The sequence below is a fragment of the Oncorhynchus kisutch genome, linkage group LG5 (assembly GCF_002021735.2).
Source record: "Oncorhynchus kisutch isolate 150728-3 linkage group LG5, Okis_V2, whole genome shotgun sequence".
Taxonomy (NCBI): Eukaryota; Metazoa; Chordata; class Actinopteri; order Salmoniformes; family Salmonidae; genus Oncorhynchus; species Oncorhynchus kisutch.
Genome location: NC_034178.2, coordinates 67,234,784 through 67,257,749, shown reverse-complemented (window position 1 = coordinate 67,257,749; position 22,966 = coordinate 67,234,784). Strand labels below are relative to the sequence as shown.

The window sequence follows — 22,966 nt, the reverse complement described above, 5'->3', positions numbered from 1 at the left end:
GAAAAAGGGTGGGCTATTTACCAATAGACTATGTACAGCTGCAGCGATCGGTTAGCTGCTCTAACAGTACGCTTTAAAAAAAAGAACTTTCTGACAAAATAAGAAACGTATATCTGAAAATGTAGCTAGACTTTTACCCGTATACATTGATTATAATGTAGCCCATCACTTTTTTCAACTGATCTGTCAATCGCAGATGCTAAACTCAGTAGCAAAACTTTTGTAGTTTCTCGATGGCTAACATTATATCTTTCAAAAACGGTGCAGTAGAAATGACTGTCAACACATACTGAACAGCTCACGTTATAGAAGGAAGCATGTTACATGGCAGACTAATCCAAACTCATCTCCCGACATGTCCAGCCCGCCCATTATCTCAGCCAATCATGGCTAGCGGGAAGGTTCCTGCTTTTTTCCGTGGCTAAACCAACTAGGCTCGTAATTTAACCGTTTTATTCGTGTTTATGGATGGAATACAAGTTTGCTACCAAGACACATTGAAAGTCCACATGTTCCAGAAGGCATTTCTGCCAAAAATAAAAGCATTTTGATTTGAAAAAAAAATGTTTACGTTCAAATTCCGCTCCTGTGACATACACCTAGTATCCTGAAACGAGTCACAGAAGAGCTTGTTCCTCCGCTTCTCCAGCATAGCCCCTCTTTTGCTCAGGTACATGTTTGTGTTGTTTTTTCGTCACTACAACTCTTCAGTGTCATCCGGTTAATTTTTTTCATCCCTTGCTGCTGCTCAAGTGGACTTACTTCCCTTCTCTCGCTTCCTTGGTTGCTCTCTCAATAACTTCGGGGGGGGTAGACCCCTGCTTGTTTTACATTTGTATACACGGGACATGATGATGTCTGCTCTGTAACAATAAAAATGCAATATCTTGAGGTCAAATGATGTAATCTTAATTTGTATTATAGGCCAAACTTGCTTACCACTTTTTCCATGTGGTTAATTCTTTCAACTACTCCATGAAATGATGACCTCTTCCTAAACATCTGGTCACATGATTCATTTTGTATATGGTTTCCTAGAAATGGGGTTGCTTGACTAACCATTTGGCACGACTTACCCCACTCTCCCCTACATCACTCCCCAAAAAATAAGTATCCACCCTATGGCCCCGTGCACACTCAGCTTGTACAACTGATGTACAACCCATTTGACACAACAGTTGTTATACAACAGATATTTTGCGATGTAATGGAGAGTTTGTCTTCAAAAGAAGGATTACACAACCATCTGTGGTGTCTCGACAACCGTTGTTTACATTTTTGTGCATACAAATTCTCTGTTGTTTCAAAACAGTTGTGTCAAATGTGTTGTACATCAATCAATCAATTAAATGTATTTATAAATCCCTTCTTACATCAGCTGATGTCACAAAGGGCTGTACAGAAAACGAGCCTAAAATTCCAAACAGCAAGCAATGCAGGTGTAGAAGCACGTACATCCCGTTGTGCATGTTGAGTGTGTACGGGGCCTATGGGATTCCCTTGTACTGTCTGCATTGTAAGATAACCGTCGATGGGGTTGTGGGAGTTTTTAATTTCCTGCATTGTAGGAACGTTCTCCTGCAACAGGGTGATCAAGATCCTTTATCTGTAGTGCACTACTCTTGACCAGAGCACTATGGGCCAGGGTAAAACATTGTGCACAATAAAGGGAATAGGGTGCTAGTTGGGACTTAGCCAAAGAGAGGGGAGTATAGAAGTAGGCTTTGTGAAAGATCACGGAGTTGAAAAGCTGATAAGACTCTGGTCAACAAACAATCTTAGGGAGATGATTTAATGTTTTTTTTGGCAAAGGATTGTCTGGCTCAATGTAAATTCTCTCATATGTACGTTAATAATAGGGCTTTCACATCCAACTAATGTTTTAATTAAATGTTTTCAATGTTGTTGAAAAAAAGAAAATGTTGAATCCTAAACTGTACGAGACGGATTCGCAGACACAGGTTAAATCTAGTCTTTTGGACTAAGAACCACTTTCAATGGTGAATCTCCATTGAACATGATTCTTATTTAAAATCCCTGTTTATACATGGTTCCTTTGTCCTGATATTGTCCTGATCTTGTCCGTTTACACTTGCAATATCCGATCACTATCAGATCATAATGTATCTTTTAATAGTCTACACCTGTCTGAAAATGTGGGCATAATCAGAATATGGACAAGATCAGGACAAAGGATACATGCTAGAACCAGGTATAAACAGGGTTTATGACTAGGTTCAGGGCCAGATTAAATCGTTTTTGTGTTGTGTACTGGCCAAGTCCAGTGTGCCTGCCTGCACAGTATTCAAGCCTTTTGTTCTGCTGCAGGGATGGATGATGAGTTCTGCTGCATTGATGGATGATGAGTTCTGCTGCATTGATGGATGATGAGTTCTGCTGCATTTTTGGATGATGAGTTCTGCTGCATTGATGGATGATGAGTTCTGCTGCATTGATGGATGATGAGTTCTGCTGCAGGGATGGATGATGAGTTCTGCTGCAGGGATGGATGATGAGTTCTGCTGCATTGATGGGATGATGAATTCTCCTGCAGGGATGGATGGTGGAAATACTCCATTATTTATCACCCTCACCCTCACCCTCAGTCTCTGTCTGTGTCCCAAATTGCACCCTATTCTCTATATAGTGCATTACCTTTGACCAGAGCCCAATGTAGAGAGTAGGGTGCCATTTGGCCCTGGTCAAAAGGAGTGCACTATGTAGGGAGTAGGGTGCCATTTGGAATTAGCTATGGAAATTGGCCACTTGCCTTCCCTTGCTCAGTGTGTGTCTCACATACTGTACACATACTCTCACACACCCAAGCCTGTACTAATAAACAAACAGAGACAGGCAGACAAGCAGACAGGAAGGCAGACAAGCAGGCAGACAGGCAGGAAGGCAGACAGGCAGGCAGACAGACAGGCAGGCAGGAAGGCAGACAGGCAGGCAGGCAGACAGACAGGCAGACAGGAAGGCAGACAGGCAGACAGGAAGGCAGACAGGAAGGCAGACAGGCAGACAGGCAGGCAGACAGGCAGACAGGAAGGCAGACAGGCAGGCAGACAGGCAGGCAGACAGGAAGGCAGACAGGCAGACAGGAAGGCAGGCAGGCAGGCAGACAGGAAGGCAGACAGGAAGGCAGACAGGCAGGCAGACAGGCAGGCAGACAGGCAGGCAGACAGGCAGACAGGAAGGCAGACAGGCAGGCAGACAGCCAGGCAGACAGGCAGACAGGCAGACAGGAAGGCAGACAGGCAGGCAGACAGATGCAAGCATGCATGCACAGCACACGCACACACACTGCAAAACAACTATCTAGCTAGGTTGAACTACACTTTACACTGTCATTGACTCGTCCTCTGTGGTGGTGTCTTTCACTGTGTATTAGCTGTGGAGATTCCGGCCCGTCTCTAGCACCTTGCTAATCAGGCTTCCCTTGCTCTTTGTCAGTGGCATTTGAGGCCAGGCCAGGTAGCTGAGCGATGTGGAATTTCACATCGCTTCCCTGGCATGTTATGTAACCCCTCTATGGTAAGTGTCACTAGACGGGTATACGGTGCGTGTCAGGGACAGGCTTTCCCAGCCCACAACGCTCCGTGGGATTGATTTTCCACAGCCATGAATATGTTTTTATAAAGGATAATATCGCACCACTGTGGATAGCTTTATGGGTTGTTTGAAAGGTTGCTCAAGGGGCTGAGGGGAGCAAAAAACTGCATGTATCCATAATGCAATATTCACAGATGTCCTTGGTTTTTGACACAACGTTGGGTCTGTCAATGACTTCAAATGAACAAACCTAACATTTTGTTAGAGCAATCCATTGAGGATAATGTATAGTAATAGTAAGGAAAACCCTACAGGGCTTACTACCATGTACGATTACCACAAAGTACCACACAGGTGGGAAACCAGAAATCTTACTGATATGGCAAATCTCCTAAGTAAGTCACACGTAAAGAATGCTTTACATCTCACCAGATAACATATGCCCAAATAAAAAGATGAAGGGAAAACTGCAATGTTAGACTAACCGTCCAACCATCTGTGTGTGTGTGTGTGTGTGTGTGTGTGTGTGTCCACCGTACCCCTCTAAGGACCCCAGCTGACTGGAAGGAATGTGGGACTGCGATGGGGGGTTGTGTGATTTATGAGTGTGGTGGAAGGAATGTGGGACTGCGATGGGGGGGTTGTGTGATTTATGAGTGTGGTGGAAGGAATGTGGGACTGCGATGGGGGATTGTGTGATTTATGAGTGTGGTGGAAGGAATGTGGGACTGTGATGGGGGGGTTGTGTGGGGTGGAAGGAATGTGGGACTGCGATGGGGGGTTGTGTGATTTATGAGTGTGGTGGAAGGAATGTGGGACTGCGATGGGGGGGTTGTGTGATTTATGAGTGTGGTGGAAGGAATGTGGGACTGTGATGGGGGGGTTGTGTGATTTATGAATGTGGTGGAAGGAATGTGGGACTGCAATGGGGGGTTGTGTGATTTATGAGTGTGGTGGAAGGAATGTGGGACTGTGATGGGGGGTTGTGTGATTTATGAGTGTGGTGGAAGGAATGTGGAACTGTGATGGGGGGGTTGTGTGATTTATGAGTGTGGTGGAAGAAATGTGGGACTGATGGGGGGGTTGTGTGTTTTATGAGTGTGGTGGAAGAAATGTGGGACTGTGATGGGGGGGTTGTGTGATTTATGAGTGTGGTGGAAGAAATGTGGGACTGTGATGGGGGGTTGTGTGGGGTGGAAGGAATGTGGGACTGCGATGGGTGGGATGTGTGGGGTGGAAGGAATGTGGGACTGCGATGGGGGGTTGTGTGATTTATGAGTGTGGTGGAAGGAATGTGGGACTGCGATGGGGGGGTTGTGTGATTTATGAGTGTGGTGGAAGAAATGTGGGACTGTGATGGGGGGGTTGTGTGTTTTATGAGTGTGGTGGAAGAAATGTGGGACTGTGATGGGGGGTTGTGTGATTTATGAGTGTGGTGGAAGAAATCTGGGACGGTGATGGGGGGTTGTGTGGGGTGGAAGGAATGTGGGACTGCGATGGGTGGGATGTGTGGGGTGGAAGGAATGTGGGACTGCGATGGGGGGGGTTGTGTGATTTATGAGTGTGGTGGAAGAAATGTGGGACTGTGATGGGGGGGTTGTGTGTTTTATGAGTGTGGTGGAAGAAATGTGGGACTGTGATTGGGGGGGTTGTGTGATTTATGAGTGTGGTGGAAGAAATGTGGGACTGTGATGGGGGGTTGTGTGATTTATGAGTGTGGTGGAAGAAATCTGGGACGGTGATGGGGGGTTGTGTGGGGTGGAAGGAATGTGGGACTGCGATGGGTGGGATGTGTGGGGTGGAAGGAATGTGGGACTGCGATGGGGGGTTGTGTGATTTATGAGTGTGGTGGAAGGAATATGGGACTGCGATGGGGGGGTTGTGTGATTTATGAGTGTGGTGGAAGAAATGTGGGACTGTGATGGGGGGGTTGTGTGATTTATGAGTGTGGTGGATGGAATGTGGGACTGCGATGGGGGGGTTGTGTGATTTATGAGTGTGGTGGAAGGAATGTGGGACTGCGATGGGGGGGTTGTGTGATTTATGAGTGTGGTGGATGGAATGTGGGACTGCGATGGGGGTTGTGTGATTTATGATTGGGGTGGAAGTAATGTGGGAGCACCACATGTCTGAGGGGTTACTTGTTTACACACACAACACACAAACACACACAAACCCACCTACACCTACACCTACACAAACCCACCTACACACACACAGTTGGGGTACTGCGGGTGGTTGGCACCCCCTCATTAGCATGGGCATCACCTTTCAGCTGTGCCACTCTGCCCCCCTCGTACCACCAGTGGAAGTGTGGTCGTGTGATGTATGGCTGGGCATATAGGAATGGACATTCCATCGCAATCATCCAATCTGAGCTATCGAAGGTGATGCTCGTTATTCTGCAACTGTCCAGTATTGACAAAGCAGGGTAGCGGCAGGGTAGCCTAGTGGTTAGAGTGTTGGACTAGTAACCGAAAGGTTGCAAGTTCAAGTCCCCGACCTGACAAGGTACACATCTGTTGTTCTGCCTCTGAACAGGCAGTTAACCCACTGTTTCTAGGCCATCATTGAAAATAAGAATTTGTTCTTAACTGACTTGCCTAGTTAAAAAAAAAATTGACATACCATTTACTGTGTATACCTGACTGTATAGTCATTATTGTGTCTGACCTGGAAAAGCCCAATCTAATGTTTGTTTTTTAATCTATGATCAAATGTCAGGTATTTTATAGCTTCTCTTTAGCTTCTTCTGAACTTGCTGAACTGGTTAGACTTTGTTACTCTTTGACAACTTCTATCAGACCAAAACCTCCTACTAATGGAGGTATGTGAGGAGGAAGAAGTGAAAAATATTTGCATTGTCACCAAGAGACGAATATCCATTAGAGAGCTAAAGTACTTTTGTTGTGCTAAACAGTCAATAAGAGACTAGAATAGCAAAAGAACATGAATAATAAATTGCCATCTTATTAGACCAAATTACAATTATACAGTTAGGCGATTGTATATTTGAAATATTCGCAAAACTTAAGTGTAGTGTATTCGGACTGAGGTCGGGGATGGCGTGGGGCTTCCATGGTTAGCTTGGGATGTGGGGTGGGAGAGGCCGGGAGAGTAAAGATTAGTGCAATTTCAAATAAAAACATTTGTTCTCAAACAAGTAAACGTCAATTCAATGCAATAAAATTACACAGGCACTTACAATTAGAATCCACTGAAGTGAGCATTGCACATAGTGTATCCTCTTTATTTACAGAACCTTTAATATGTGAAGCAGAGGACGAGATGTACCAGTCGAAGTGAGGATTTTCAATGGCTTCAAGCTTAAATATAGTTTAGTTGTCAAATTCCAATTTAAATTGTTACCTGGGTAATTAAAGGTGGGTATTTGAGTAAAGTAGAACCTCAGAGATACAGACTGACCAATCAACCAAATAGGAAATATAAAACTCTATGCTGCTTACATGTGCTAAAACACATATTATAATTCAGGTAGTTTGTGTTCTGTATGCTGATTGGCATCCCTCCCCAAATTTGTCCAATGGAAACTTAAGGTTACTTTTGTAACCCCGGTTCGCTGAGTGAGATGCATCACTATGATACATCAAAGAAGATAAACGGACGTAACGTTCTGCAGGTTCCACAGTAACTGTACAAAAACAAGATCCCAGGTGAATCACTTCTAGGAAGAACCAATCACACAACATCTGTCGGAGACAGACAGGTCGAGTGGCGAATGAGGTGAGCCCCTTCTTCTTTATAATGCACCACTTGCACACATTCTGGTTATGCTCTAGCATGCTTCTCTTCCTAGTACCCTTGTGAGCAGGGAAACACAATGATACATATCTGTCATATCAGAGAACCGGGGTTACGAAAGTAACCTTGAGTTCTCTTTCAAATATTTGTTTTCGGTGTATCACTATACGCTATACTATTATCTTGACCAGGTCGCAGTTGTAAATGATAACTTGTTCTCAACTGGCCTACCTGGTTAAATAAAAATTAAAAATTAAAATATGGTAAACTCCTGTCTCGCAGACATGCTCTCTGAAGCCAGGTTAGAACCAACAGTAACACCCTTCAGACATGGTCTCTGAAGCCAGGTTAGAACCAACAGTAACACCCTTCAGACATGGTTCTCTGAAGCCAGGTTAGAACCAACAGTAACACCCTTCAGACATGGTCTCTGAAGCCAGGTTAGAACCAACAGTAACACCCTTCAGACATGCTCTCTGAAGCCAGGTTAGAACCAACAGTAACACCCTTAAAGACATGGTCTCTGAAGCCAGGTTAGAACCAACAGTAACACCCTTCAGACATGCTCTCTGAAGCCAGAAGGTGCCAACGAAGGTGAAGTGATATCCAGTCGGTTAACACCTCATCAATGTATGAGGAATGGCCTAACATGCCACATCCCAAATCTCCTGTAAAGAGATGCCTTTGGTGTCCAAACAGTGGAACGAGCCCTCAGGCCCTCCAGGGGCTGTAAACCCTTGCTATTATAAGCCAATATGAGTAGCCTCCACTATCCAATGGGATAGCAGTTCGCGAGAGAGGGCCCAAGAAATTAAGAGAGTTAATTCTTACTTTATACTCTTGTTCTATCCAAGAAAATTTGCAAAGCGCATACTGGACGTAAACATTGGAGACTCTCTCTTCTTCCGTAGAAGTGAAGGGCGGCGAGACAATTATAATTATCAGAGACCATAAGCAAGGTGCAAACCTCAGGCACCAATGGAGGACTGATAGTGCTCACTCCTAAGGGCAATCAGCAAAGATGTTTTAAAAGGAGAGATATTTCATCTCCACGCTTTCCAGCGGCTCAAAAGGCTGCTGCGAAATAGTCTCAAGCACAAATCAAATCAAATTTTATTGGTCACAGACACGTGATTAGCAGATGTTATTGCGGGTGTAGCGAAATGCTTGTGTTCCTAGCTCAGGCAGCGCAGTAATATCTAACAAATTACATAACATATACCCAATACACACAAATCTAAGTAGGAATGAATTAAGACTCTATACATCTGGACGAGCAATGTCAGAGCAGAAAGGACTAAGATACAGTAGAATAGTATAGATAAAACAGTATATACTGTACATATGAGAGGAGTAATGAAAGACATGAAAGCATCATTAAGTGAATGAGATACCGTATAATAGTATAGAATACAGTATATACATGTACACATGAGAGGAGTAATGCCAGATATGTAAACATTAAAGTGACTAGTGTTCCATTCCTTAAAGTGGCCAGTGATTCCTAGTCTATGCCTATAGGCAGCAGCCTCTAATGTGCTATTGATGGCTGTTTAACAGTCTGATGGGCCTTGAGATAGAAGCTGTTTTTCAGTCTCTCGGTCCCAGCTTTGATGAACCTGTACTGACCTTGCCTCTTGGATGATAGCGGGGTGAACAATAGACGGGTCCCAAGATGGAGCTGAAGGCTTGGAGAATCGGCGTGTTATTGTCGAGGCCTATATGACAGGCCGAGATAGTGGCTAAATAGACCTTTACAGCAGAGAATCTTCCCTCTGTCCAAAGAAGGTCCTACAAAAAGCATAGAACCTCACATACAAAGCATTGGTAAGGGAATTATCTGCCTTAGGTCGCACCATTTCTCAAAAACACACCACTTGTTTCCGTACACTGTGCATGTAGAAGGGGCTCTGGCACTCTGGATACTCAATGACCTAGAGTTGCAAGCCTGTCACATTCAAATCCATCATCTCACTGCCAGGCCCAAAATGTCCTCTTTGGCTTGGGTCAAAAGATTCCTGTGTAACGATAGCTCCCAGCTTCCCTGGTCATGGAGGGGCTCTAAGATAAGAGATAAGCCTTGTTCCCTTGGTTGCCAAAGTGGAGAGTATAAGGCATAGAGGAGGAAAAAGTGACAACCTTGCCAGGGGTGTGCTAACGCTTCCACCCCTAATGGTGCGTTTTCACCACTTGGGGATGGAGTCTCCAAAAACCCTCACAGGGTTGTCACTAACAGTCTGGGTGTCAGTCTGGATAGACTCGAGAAGTGGGCGCTCTAGAGGCTGGAATACCCCAGCCTCTGTCATGCACACCCCAGGGTGCAACCATGCTGCAAATCGGGTGGAGAGAGTGTCCCAGTAACTGGGATACCTCTTAATGTGTTCTTAATGTGTTCTCATTGTATTCTTTTCTTGATAAACATGTTCAATCCTCTAGGACTGCACCCCTAGTGAGCGGTGAAAGGTTTGGCTTTACCGAGCGGGAAAGAGCAGCCAATCCCCATTAGTTCCTGCCAGGATGGGCAGCTCCTCTTGCTTGGGTTTATTAAGGATCTCCATTTGTTCATGCCAAGGTAGCATCTTAGTTTGTCGGATGCCAGGAGAAAGCTACCTGCCCGAATGTGTAGTGCCAACTGTAATGTTTGGTGAAGGAGGAATAATGGTCTGGGGCTGTTTTTCATAGTTCTGGCTAGGCCCCTTAGTTCCAGTGAAGGGAAATGTTAATGCTACAGCATACAATGAGGATTCTAGACGATTCTGTGCTTCCAACTTTTTGGCAACAGTTTGGTGAAGGCCCTTTCCTGTTTCATCATGACAATGCCCCCATGCACAAAGCGAGGTCCATACACAAATGGTTTGTTGATATTGGTGTGGAAGAACTTGACTGGCCTGCACAGAGCCTTGACCTCAACCCCGTCGAACACCTTTGGGATTAAAAAAAATATATATATATATTTTTTTTAACCTTTATTTTACTAGGCAAGTCAGTTAAGAACAAATTCTTATTTTCAATGACAGCCTAGGAACAGTGGGTTAACTGCCTGTTCGGGGGCAGAACAACAGATTTGTACTTTGTCAGCTCAGGGATTTGAACTTGCAACCTTTCAGTTACTAGTCCAAAGCACTAACCACTAGGCTACCCTGCCGCCCCAATGATGAATCGGAACGCTGACTGCGAGCCAGGCCTAATCGCCTAACATGAGCTCACTAATGCTCGTGGCTGAATGGACACAAGTCAATGTTCCAAAATCTAGTGGAAAGCCTTCACCGAAGAGTGGAGGCTGTTACAGCAGCAAAGTGGGGACCAATTCCATATTAAATCCCATGATTTTGGAATTAGATTTTCAACAAGCAGGTGTCCACATACTTTTGGTAATGTAGTGTAACTTCTTACTTGTAAATAAATCTAAAACTGACAGTTCTGGAGATACTTTTTTTGATAGATTCTCAAATGTATTTATCCCCTGGTGATACCTAGTCAGTCCTCTTTCATCCCATAATTGAAATGTATCACCAATCATACTTGGTTTAAAGTCACCATCCATTACAATTTCTAGCAGGTAGATCAGGTTTGTTTGGATGCTTGTTGTTATCTTTGTCCAGACCTTTATGGTGCTATTTATACAAGTATTTTCTATTTTCCTAGAGTGTGTATTGATTGTCTTCATAAATATAGTTGTACCTATTGGGGTTTCCATTTGTTGGATTTACATCTTTCTCCATTTACTTGTTGATACAAAAATGTATTTTATTTGGGTGGCTATATAACAATTCATTCTGTTTTTGGTAATGCTAGTCCCCCTGTTGTTTACGTTGTTTGATTGTTTTAAGTTTGACAAGCCTTTTTCCTCCCCAGATAAATGTACTTCGGAGCTTGTCCCACTGTTTAAAAGTATTTGGCGTAATAGTTATTGGTAGATTCTGAAACAGAAATCCAAGTCTTTGGAGGACATTCACTTTTATAGTTTCAAAAGTTTCTGTTATTGTTAAAGGAACTCTTGTCCATCTTTGTAGGTCCTGTTTAAGCTGGTTTTCCAGCAATATTGGCATGCCAGGCACATAGCCATTATGCTGTGATCATGTATTAGGCCTACTGCACAAACCTCATTCCTACATAACTGTTTTTATTAGATTAATTCTTTTCAGTAGATCTCAGCTTGCTTTTGACTGCGAAAGTGATCTAGACTCGCATTTAGACTGAGAAAACAACGCAAAAGTAAGTCATTTCTGGGCCAAAGGCCCACTAACGTAATATTGCTGTTTCAACGCTTTTCTATATTTTCAGAGTTATTTTTTTTATTTAGTTTAATATTGGTTTTTATTTTGACTTTGTAACCTGTTCAAAGTATTTTGTAGATCAAATGTTGCTTTCTCTTTAACAAGCATATGATATTATCTCTCCTCGAAGCACTGCTTTGTCCCATTCCCATACCATTATGGGGGAGACCTCTCCATCATCATTTATTTACAGCTATTGTTTCAGTGTTGCCCTGATTCTACTCTTAAATTCATTGTCATGTAGAAGTGAATTATTAAATCTCCAAACTGTCAAGCCTTTCTCTAGTCCTATATTTACTTTCATATTAGCAGCTATTGACCAATGAACATTCATGTGGGTGTGGCCTCACACATAAATGCCTACAAATCAGACAAGGATCTTGATATTGTGTTCCAAACTCGGTCAAGACTCAAAATATCAAAGTAAATTTAGATTGACCACATGGTGGCGCTATAACAGGCAGGTGTTTTTCTCTTGATCTGTTTGATGAAAGTTGTTGCACATGCTCAGGGAGTCTAGCTAAGTTGTAAAGTATGGTTTAGTTCGGTACATGGTGGTGTTATTTACAGGAAACGCATTTCACCCAAGCTCATTGGCTTGTAGCGGCCATGTTTGAGATAGAGTCTTGTAAATTCCTGTGTTTAAAGACAACTGTGGATAGATGCTATATACCAAATGGAGTATTGATCAGTCCAGCGATTCTTGAGAAGACGACTTTTAAAGTAATTGAAATCATTGGAAAATGTCCAAAACAGGCATTTGGTATGATCTGTTCGATTTGGCAAACACGGTATAAATTACAAAGTATTTCATCCTACGGGAATGGGTGCAATTTGTCATGATGGTGGTGCTATGGAACCAACAATGCACCAACAGCTTCACCACACAGTCACAATCATGAAACATGGGACCAACACTTTACATGTTCAGGTTATATTTTTGTTCAGTATAGCTAGCTAAGTAAGGGTGTTGTACAACTATACTCAGCGATGTGACGTTGCACGAGCAGCACAACAGATATTGCGATAAGAGCGAAGCAAGACTTAGCGCTCACACAGTCACACACAGTATCTGCGCATGTGCACAAATCCCTTCACACAGTTACAATGTGAGAGATACAGGACCACTACAGTGGAGAAGTTGAGCATGATGCTTCTAAACCAGGCTTGGGCAATTCCAGTCCTCGGGGGCCTGATTGGTGTTAGACTTATCCCCCATCCCTAGCAAACACACCTGATTTAAACTAATTGCATTTTTAACTGAAGATCATGATTAGTTGATTATTGGAGTCAGGTGTGTTAGCTGGGGCTGGGGAAAAAGTGTGACACTAATCAGGCCCCCGAGGACTGGAGTTGCCCAGGCCTGCTCTAAACTCTGAGTTGCGGAAATTGACCCATTTGGCAGTTTACATACTGCATCCTCGTCACATCACTGAGTCTACAACAAGTTAGCTAAATTGTTTGCCGTTTTTGCAAGTGGTTTTATCTAAGTTATTTGTTTGCTACTAGTGTTTAAGACTTTGACAGTGCCACAAGTTGAGCTCAATTGGTTAGGTGGTAGCTAGCTAACTTAATCTTAGCTGGCTAGCTAGCTACACTTAGACATGTGTAGTAACGTTAGCTGCGTAATGCTACTTCACGTTGCTTAGGCCTAGTCTGTTTTTAAGTGTATTTGCAACAGACCACCACACTTCATCAAGCTATAGGGCACTAATCGAATTAAAGTTAGGTTTAGAAACTGGTGTACAGTTTCACGCCTAACATTTACAGTGGGTTAAAAGAGATTGCTGTCAGTATGCTGTAATACTAAGAACTGACCTATGTAAAGGTAGCCACAATAGTTGATTTTACGGATTACTTTCAAAATAAAAGTCCCTCACAGGAACTGATGCAAACGGACTCGTGCCATATTTCAACCAAATAATCCTAAACAAGATTGGAATATGTGCATTTACGTATGTGAAATGTTTCACTGTGAAACGCTATCAATACTCCTAACGCACCTCTTCAGGTAGTACGAACACTTTTGTCATCTTATAACAACTGCTCAACTCATTAACATTTACCAACAGTGAAAAACAATACCTGCATCCTGGCAACACTGCATGCAGCTACAATTGTACTTTTATTTGTTCCGTTGGCCGTGTTGTTTTTCAACACAGTCTTTATATATTGTTTTGTTCATACTGTACTTTAAGACATTACCAAGCCCAAGCGAAAAGAGCTCAAAATGCCACATACAGCACAAACACAGGTTAACACCGGTAAGCACCGGTTAGCACCAGTAAGCACCGTTTAGCACCGGTTAGCACCGGTAGGCATTTGTACAATTATTTTAGAAAATAAATTTGATGAATGCATTAATTCCTTTCAAATTAGATAATACACGTAACAATATAGATCCTTGGATAATTCAGGGTTGTTTTTGGATTTCAATCATGCCCACTAACATGGGATGGTAAGGCCTAGTTAGAATGACCACACCCTGTAACTCTCCGGGATCAGGTTTGATGGCCACCACCCTGTAACTCTCCAGGACCAGGTTTGATGGCCACACCCTGTAACTCTCCGGGACCAGGTTTGATGGTCACACCCTGTAACTCTCCGGGACCAGGTTTGATGGCCACCACCCTGTAACTCTCCAGGACCAGGTTTGATGGCCACACCCTGTAACTCTCCGGGACCAGGTTTGATGGTCACACCCTGTAACTCTCCGGGACCAGGTTTGATGGCTACACCCTGTAACTCCCCGTGACCAGGTTTGATGGCCACCCCCTGTAACTCTCCAGGACCAGGTTTGATGGCCACTCCCTGTAACTCTCCAGGACCAGGTTTGATGGTCACCACCCTGTAACTCTCCGGGACCAGGTTTGATGGTCACCACCCTGTAACTTTCCAGGACCAGGTTTGATGGTCACCACCCTGTAACTCTCCGGGACCAGGTTTGATGGTCACCACCCTGTGACTCTCAGGGACCAGGTTTGATGGCCACACCCTGTAACTCTCCGGGACCAGATTTGATGGCCACACCCTGTAACTCTCCTGGACCAGGTTTGATGGTCACCACCCTGTAACTCTCCGGGACCAGGTTTGATGGTCACCATCCTGTAACTCTCCGGGACCAGGTTTGATGGTCACCACCCTGTAACTCTCAGGGACCAGGTTTGATGGTCACCACCCTGTGACTCTCAGGGACCAGGTTTGATGGCCACACCCTGTAACTCTCCGGGACCAGATTTGATGGCCACACCCTGTAACTCTCCAGGACCAGGTTTGATGGTCACCACCCTGTAACTCTCCGGGACCAGGTTTGATGGTCACCACCCTGTAACTCTCAGGGACCAGGTTTGATGGCCACCACCCTGTAACTCTCAGGGACCAGGTTTGATGGCCACCACCCTGTAACTCTCAGGAACCAGGTTTGATGGCCACCACCCTGTAACTCTCCGGGACCAGGTTTGATGGCCACACCCTGTAACTCTCCAGGACCAGGTTTGATGGCCACCACCCTGTAACTCTCCAGGACCAGGTTTGATGGTCACCACCCTGTAACTCAACGGGACCAGGTTTGATGGCCACCACCCTGTAACTTAACGGGACCAGGTTTGATGGTCACCACCCTGTAACTCAACAGGACCAGGTTTGATGGCCACTGTACAGACATAGATATAGAACCATAACACAGCGTTGTACTGCCTCTACACGGGGGCCTGGACTTTTGTTGTACCATCTGATAGGCATTCACCTCTGCACTGTAGGAGCTACTGCTCAAGTCCAGCTTTATTTTCTCTCGAGACACAACCACAACCATGAGAGGAGATTGGTATTCACTAACTACTAGCATGCAGAACAAGTTCTGACTAATCGTTTACATCATACAATCACCCAGTGTGTATGTTTGTAATCATTAACCACTAGCAAATATTTGGGGGGTGTGTCTGTTATCATTTATCTTTTGTCTGCAGTATCTGTCATAGTCAGTCGGCTCCTAAGTCCAAGACCGGGTTCTCATTTTCTCCGCCTACGATGTCAGTGGACAGTTATTTTAAAACTCAACCTCTTGTTGACCCCAAATGAAATACATTTTTCTGTGCAAACAAAATATCCCTTCTTCCTCCAATAGAATCGTAACAACATGGTAGGATATCAAAATAGATTGTTTCAACATGGTAGGATAGCAAAATGCCTGAAGCTGGTCAACATCATTGAAACCCAATCAAAATCAACTGAAACTTCCATTGCTTGCATTTCTGTTGAGCATGAGGTGGCCATTTTGTAAATGACTCCTTCTCAGTGGAAGAACTATCAGGTTTTCATCACATTGTGCTCCATCATACTTCAGGGCGTCTTCTTCCCCCTTAGAAACATACTGTACACTGCTGCAAAGCATTAGGAATCTGACTCCAACACTAAATTCCTGGGGATGTTTGCTAGCCCCTGTAGCCTTGTCTACAGAGCCCTTTCTTGCTCCATGATTAATGGGCCAATAGAATGCCACGGGTGGGATTTGTGGAAGTGGAGGTCAAGGTGAGGCCCGAAAAGTGAATGTAGCGCAAAGTTGTGAAAAGAGCGCGAGAGAGAGGGAGATGGTGTGTTGAGAGAGAGCAAGTGAAGGGAGGCGAGAGGACAAAGAGCAGTGAGGAGAGAGGACAAAGACCATAGAGGAGGATGGGGTTGAGCAGGGTTGTAATCACAGTAGGGTGTGGAGAGAGGGAATCTGTGTGGGTGTGTTGTGTGCATGCATGCATGTGTGTGATGTAAAATGTTTATATTCATATGAATAAATTCGGAACTGTAAATGCTAGAAATGTACATGTCTTTCCCACTGAGTACAGAGATTCCACTGAATAGAATGGTATATGGCTGGTCGAGTTCCGGGTATCACAGCCTACGTACAGTAAGGCGACTACAAATGTACAGTTAATCTGAATTACCCTCGAGACATCATGGGATGGTATTACATCTTATCTCGATGTATACCTATCTAAACTTTGTTAGCCAAACACAGACTTTATTGTCCTCTTGTCCTAGGTGGTCAGACAGCCAACAGGAAGTCAATCAGTGGTTCTCAGTTGTATGTAATCCATTACTGTTACCTGTCCAAAATTAAACAAACCCAGTAACGTAATCTGATTACTTTCCCCTTAAAGGGGAATTTCACTCTGGGGGAATCCGGGCTTGTTTTCATCATGTATTTATCAGATGTTAATGCGAGTGTAGCGAAATGCTTGTGCTTCTAGTTCTGACAATGCAGTAATAACCAACGAGTAATCTAACCTAACAATTCCACAACTACTACCTTATACACACAAGTGTAAAGGGATAAATAATATGTACATAAAGATATATGAATGAGTGATGGTACAGAACGGCATAGGCAAGATGCAGTAGATGGTATAGAGTACAGTATATACATATGAGATGAGTAATGTAGGGTATGTAAACATTATATTAAGTAGCATTGTTTAAAGTGGCTAGTGATACATTTTTACATCAATTTCCATAATTAAAGTGGCTGGAGTTGAGTATGTTGGCAGCAGCCACTCAATGTTAGTGGTGGCTGTTTAACAGTCTGATGGCCTTGAGATAGAAGCTGTTTTTCAGTCTCTCTGTCCCTGCTTTGATGCATCTGTACTGACCTCGCCTTCTGGATGATAGTGGGGTGAACAGGCAGTGGCTCGGGTGGTTGTTGTCCTTGATGATCTTTATGGCCTTCCTGTGACATCGGGTGGTGTAGGTGTCCTGGAGGGCAGGTAGTTTGCCCCCGGTGATGCGTTGTGCAGACCTCACTACCCTCTGGAGAGCTTTACGGTTATGGGTGGAGCAGTTGCCGTACCAGGCGGTGATACAGCCCGACAGGATGCTCTCGATTGTGCATCTGTAGAAGTTTGTGAGTGCTTTTGGTGACAAGCCGAATTTCTTCAGGCTCCTGATGTTGAAGAGGCGCTGCTTCGCCTTCACCACGCTGTCTGTGTGTTGGACCATTTCAGTTTGTCCGTGATGTGTACGCTGAGGAACTTAAAACTTACTACCCTCTCCACTACTGTCCCGTCGATGTGGAAAGGGGGGTGCTCCCTCTGCTGTTTCCTGAAGTCCACAATCATCTCCTTTGTTTTGTTGACGTTGAGTGTGAGGTTATTTTCCTGACACCACACTCCTCCCTGTAGGCCGTCTCGTCGTTGTTGGTAATCAAGCCTACCACTGTAGTGTCGGCCGCAAACTTGATGATTGAGTTGGAGGCGTGCATGGCCACGCAGTCGTGGATGAACAGGGAGTACAGGAGAGGACTGAGAAAGCACCCTTGTGGAGCCCCAGTGTTGAGGATCAGCGGGGTGGAGATGTTGTTACTTACCCTCACCACCTGGGGAGGCCCGTCAGGAATTCCAGCACCCAGTTGCACAGGGCGGGGTTGAGACCCACGGTCTCGAGCTTGATGACGAGTTTGGAGGGTACTATGGTGTTAAATGTTGAGCTGTAGTCGATGAACAGCATTCTCACATACAGTGGGGCAAAAAAGTATTTAGTCAGCCACCAATTGTGCAAGTTCTTCCACTTAAAAAGATGAGAGAGGCCTGTAATATTCATCATAGGTACACTTCAACTATGACAAAATGAGAAAAGAAAATCCAGAAAATCACATTGTAGGATTTTTTATGAATTTATTTGCAAATTATGGTGGAAAATAAGTATTTGGTCAATAACAAAAGTTTATCTCAATACTTTGTTATATACCCTTTGTTGGCAATGACAGAGGTCAAACGTTTTCTGTAAGTCTTCACAAGGTTTTCACACACTGTTGCTGGTATTTTGGCCCATTCCTCCATGCAGATCTCCTCTAGAGCAGTGATGTTTTGGGGCTGTTGCTGGGCAACACAGATTTTCAACTCCCTCCAAAGATTTTCTATGGGGTTGACATCTGGAGACTGACAAGGCCACTCCAGGACCTTGAAATGCTTCTTACGAAGCCACTCCCTCGTTGGCCGGGGCGGTGTGTTTGGGATCATTGTCATGCTGAAAGACCCAGCCACGAAGGAGGTTTTCACTCAAAATCTCACGATACATGGCCCCATTCATTCTTTCCTTTACACAGATCAGTCGTCCTGGTCTCTTTGCAGAAAAACAGCCCCAAAGCATGATGTTTCCACCCCCATGCTTCACAGTAGGTATGGTGTTCTTTGGATGCAACTCAGCATTCTTTGTCCTCCAAACACGACGAGTTTATACCAAAAAGTTATATTTTGGTTTCATCTGATCATATGACAATCTCCCAATCTTCTTCTGGATCATCCAAATGCTCTCTAGCAAACTTCAGACGGGCCTGGACATGTACTGGCTTAAGCAGGGGGACACATCTGGCACTGCAGGATTTGAGTCCCTGGCGGCGTAGTGTGTTACTGATGGTAGGCTTTGTTACTTTGGTCCCAGCTCTCTGCAGGTCATTCACTAGGTCCCCCGTGTGGTTCTGGGATTTTTGCTCACCGTTCTTGTGATCATTTTGACCCCAAACACGGGGTGAGATCTTGCGTGGAGCCCCAGATTGAGGGAGATTATCAGTGGTCTTGTATGTCTTCCATTTCTTAATAATTGCTCCCACATTTGATTTCTTCAAAGCAAGCTGCTTACCTATTGCAGATTCAGTCTTCCCAGCTTGGTGCAGGGCTACAATTTTGTTTCTGGTGTCCTTTGACAGCTCTTTGGTCTTGGCCATAGTGGAGTTTGGAGTGTGACTGTTTGAGGTTGTGGACAGGTGTCTTTTATACTGATAACAAGTTCAAACAGGTGCCATTAATACAGGTAACGAGTGGAGGACAGAGGAGCCTCTTAAAGAAGAATTTACAGGTCTGTGAGAGCCAGAAACCCTGCTTGTTTGTAGGTGACCAAATACTTATTTTCCACCATAATTTGCAAATAAATTCATAAAAAATCCTACAATGTGATTTTCTGGATGTTTTTTTCTCATTTTGTCTGTCATAGTTGAACTATGATGAAAATTACAGACCTCTCTCATCTTTTTAAGTGGGAGAACTTGCACAATTGGTGGCTGACTAAATACTTTTTTGCCCCACTGTAGGTATTCCTCTTGTCCAGATGGGTTAGGGCAGTGTGCAGTGTGGTTGCGTCGTCTGTGGACCTATTGGGGCGGTAAGCAAATTGGAGTGGGTCTAGGGTGTCAGGTAGGGTGGAGGTGATATGGTCCTTGACTAGTCCCTCAAAGCACTTCATGATGACGGAAGTGAGTGCTACAGGGCGGTAGTCGTTTAGCTCAGTTACCTTAGCTTTCTTGGGAACAGGAACAATGGTGGCCATCTTGAAGCATGTGGGAACAGCATGTGTATGTACATGGGTAACGGACATTATGGCCGTAATGTGGGTGCTTTAACTTGTAATTATGCAAAAGTTTGGACCTACTTGACACCAATTCTGAACACCCCTTACATTTCCACAACACTGAAAAAAGAACAGAAGCATCATAAGACCTAAAGACTGACATTTGGAGCAATTTTTTGGGGGGTTATTAAAACAACCTCTGATAACAGTACTCATCAACACTATACAGCATTTGAATTGGTAGACAAAGCAGCACAAATGTAGTAGGCAAATATCATGGACCTGTAAATATACATTTTGTTCATGAAATATATATTTTTTCATTATGAAATGTTTGATTCAATTATATATTGATTTATGCATGCATCCACTCATATGCACATATGTTGAATTATTTGTATTTTTGTCAAATAATTTGAAATGTATTGATAAATGGACACCCATAATATAAAGTAATACTGTTCAACTGCAAAAATGAACTCCACATCCCGTTTCAATAAATCTGTATGTCACCTTTGCACCATGAAGGCAGACAGTTTTACAACATGAAGGTAGCCAGGGGCAAACTGTTAAATTGCATTAAAGCACCAATCTCATAGGAGTAGGTGTATAATCGTTTGATCTGAAATATGTAATGAAAAACAATTGACATTTAAAAAATATATTTTTAATCATTTTTAACTGTTACCTCAAACAAGAAAAAAAATATTGCTGCACTAAATGCTTCTGCAAAGTGATTGCAGATGATGTCGTGTACAAGCACCAAAGCATTAGTTATCGAGCAAGTTAGCTAGCATGTTAGTTAGCTCAAACGGTGTGCACTCCTTAGAAAACCTTAATTAGTTATTGGCTTGGTAAATTCAAAGTTCTTGAAAAATAGGTAACTAGGTAACTATCATGGTGTTTTGCCAACTAACTTTACCTTCGTGCAAAATGTAAATCTTGACCTAGTCCTGTTTTACTGTTCATAGAAGCTAGATAGCAACATCGTCTTTTACCTTTAGCTGCCATGCCAATATGTTTCAGACTCAAGAGCACAAAATGAGGATATGGAGCAATCATTAATGACATTACTACTTACAATCCTGACTACAACCACACAGACAAATGTTGAATAGAATCAATCACCATGCTTACCTTGACCAAGATTCTAGGTAATGTCTTCTCTGCTAACATGCCAGCCTTCTTTCTGGAAGATTCTTCTCTTGCGCAGCTTGATTCCTGATTACTCGTCATGAATTAACTTTATTGGTTCACACTCCCCCTACATGCTTCAAACTAGTAGATCCCATTTTGCTTCGTGTTGCATTGATTGCAAGTAATGAAATCACGTTGAGAAACAAAACATGTTTGAGTAAATCACACATAATATGTTTTCGTAAATCTGACAGTCCACCTTGTCCCATTTTTTCAGTGTACAGGAGGGTAGCTCTCCAGGAACAGGGTTGGAGACCCCTGTTCTACATGGTCTTATGCTGAGCCACAGTGTCTGTGTTTGCTCAGGCGGCCCAATTCTGATCTTTTTCCACTAATTGGTCTTAATCACATCAGATCTTTTTCAGAACTGATCTGATTGGTCAAAAGACCAATTAGTGAAAAAAATATCAGAATTGGGCTACCTCTGTAAATGCAGGCATAGTCCTTTATCCGGGAATGGTACAATGGCAATGGTGTTTGGCATAGTGGGCTGAGGAAGCTGAGACTATTTGTGCTTATAGCGAATGGTCTTCTCCTGTCTGCAGTGAACGGCCAGCTGGATAAGACTATGCTGATAGTGGTGTAGGGCTTCTTAACCATCAGCTGTTTGGTCCTGTTGCAGAACATTTGCTGGTACTGCACGTCTCTTGGAAAGACATGGTTATAGTGTTAGCATTTGACACTTTTTGTGGAAGGGACGTAGGACAACACACCTTTCTTGGTAAAGGTTTCAACAGAACTGGACTGTCTAGCGTATTGTTTAGGGACAATGAGGGGACATTGGGAGCTGCTTTTGAGAGGAATGATCAGTCAACAAAGGGAATGGGCCGGGGGGCCAAAGAAGGTGTGAAAAGTCTTAAAATGGCAATTCTTGCACAGTATGAACTGTTGTGTGTGGGAGATTGAAGACAAATGGCACCTCAATCGCTCTCATACACATTTACTGTTTAAGCACAACCCTGCACAACCAAAAACACCTTCCTCATCTCAAAGTACGGTTTTAAACCTACCCCACCCCATTGACTTTGACAGATCATTCTTGTCAATAGTAGCCCTTTGCAGGGGAATGTAGTAGAGGTGTCTTTGTATTGTGTTTTGAGAATCTGCAGAGAGAAGAATGAGGTGGTTGTGTCATTACCGTTGTAGTCTTGATTTATACCTTTCAGAGTCCCTTGCCGGTTTCTATCCCACAATGTTGTTGTGCTCCATAACCAGAAGGTGTGGCCGCTCCCTCATGCTTGTGTACCCAGAATGCCCCGTATTTTTCAGCAGGGCGCTGTGGAATGACTGCAGATAACCAGAGATTTACAAAAATAAAAGACAAAAAGAGAAGTGGAGTAGACTAAATTGATTACATGGTCTGGAAGTTATTCTGTGTTCCTCAGGCTACCTCTAACCACCTGTAACCCCATAACACCAAACCATACCAACACTACCCAATTCATGTTTATACCATGCTTACTGTAAATTGAGCTATCTTAGCCATCAGATTTTGGCCAATTTACCTTCACCTTGTGCAGAGCTAGGGGTTGGAAACGCATGTTGGTGGAATCAGATTCTGTACCACCTACAACAAAATATACAAAAATTACACAATTTAACCACCACACTAATTGTATTGATCTCTATTAGACTGGCTAACTAAGCATCGCTAACATGGACATGTTAATATTGTCAGCTTGCTGTTAGCTAACTTGCGTCACTAAATTAGCAGCAAGATTGCTAGCCAGCAGAGACTGGCTGAGAAAGAACCATAGATAATTTATACACATTCATCATTGCTGCCAACACACAAACAGAGATTTAGGTAGTTATATCAACAATTATATTTTAGTAACGGAGTGTTTTCC

The 22,966-nt window shown here is 43.6% G+C and overlaps 1 long non-coding RNA gene across 1 annotated transcript; it reads right to left on the bottom strand.

Annotated features, from left to right (window-relative positions):
* Positions 1-1,778: 1,778 nt before the first annotated feature.
* LOC116374100 (uncharacterized) lies at positions 1,779-21,412 on the bottom strand. Its single transcript, XR_004209914.1, has 2 exons — positions 21,057-21,412; positions 1,779-2,548 (listed from the first exon to the last, which is right to left on the bottom strand). It is a non-coding gene; the product is annotated as an uncharacterized LOC116374100 (long non-coding RNA).
* Between the last annotated feature and the right edge of the window lie 1,554 nt (positions 21,413-22,966).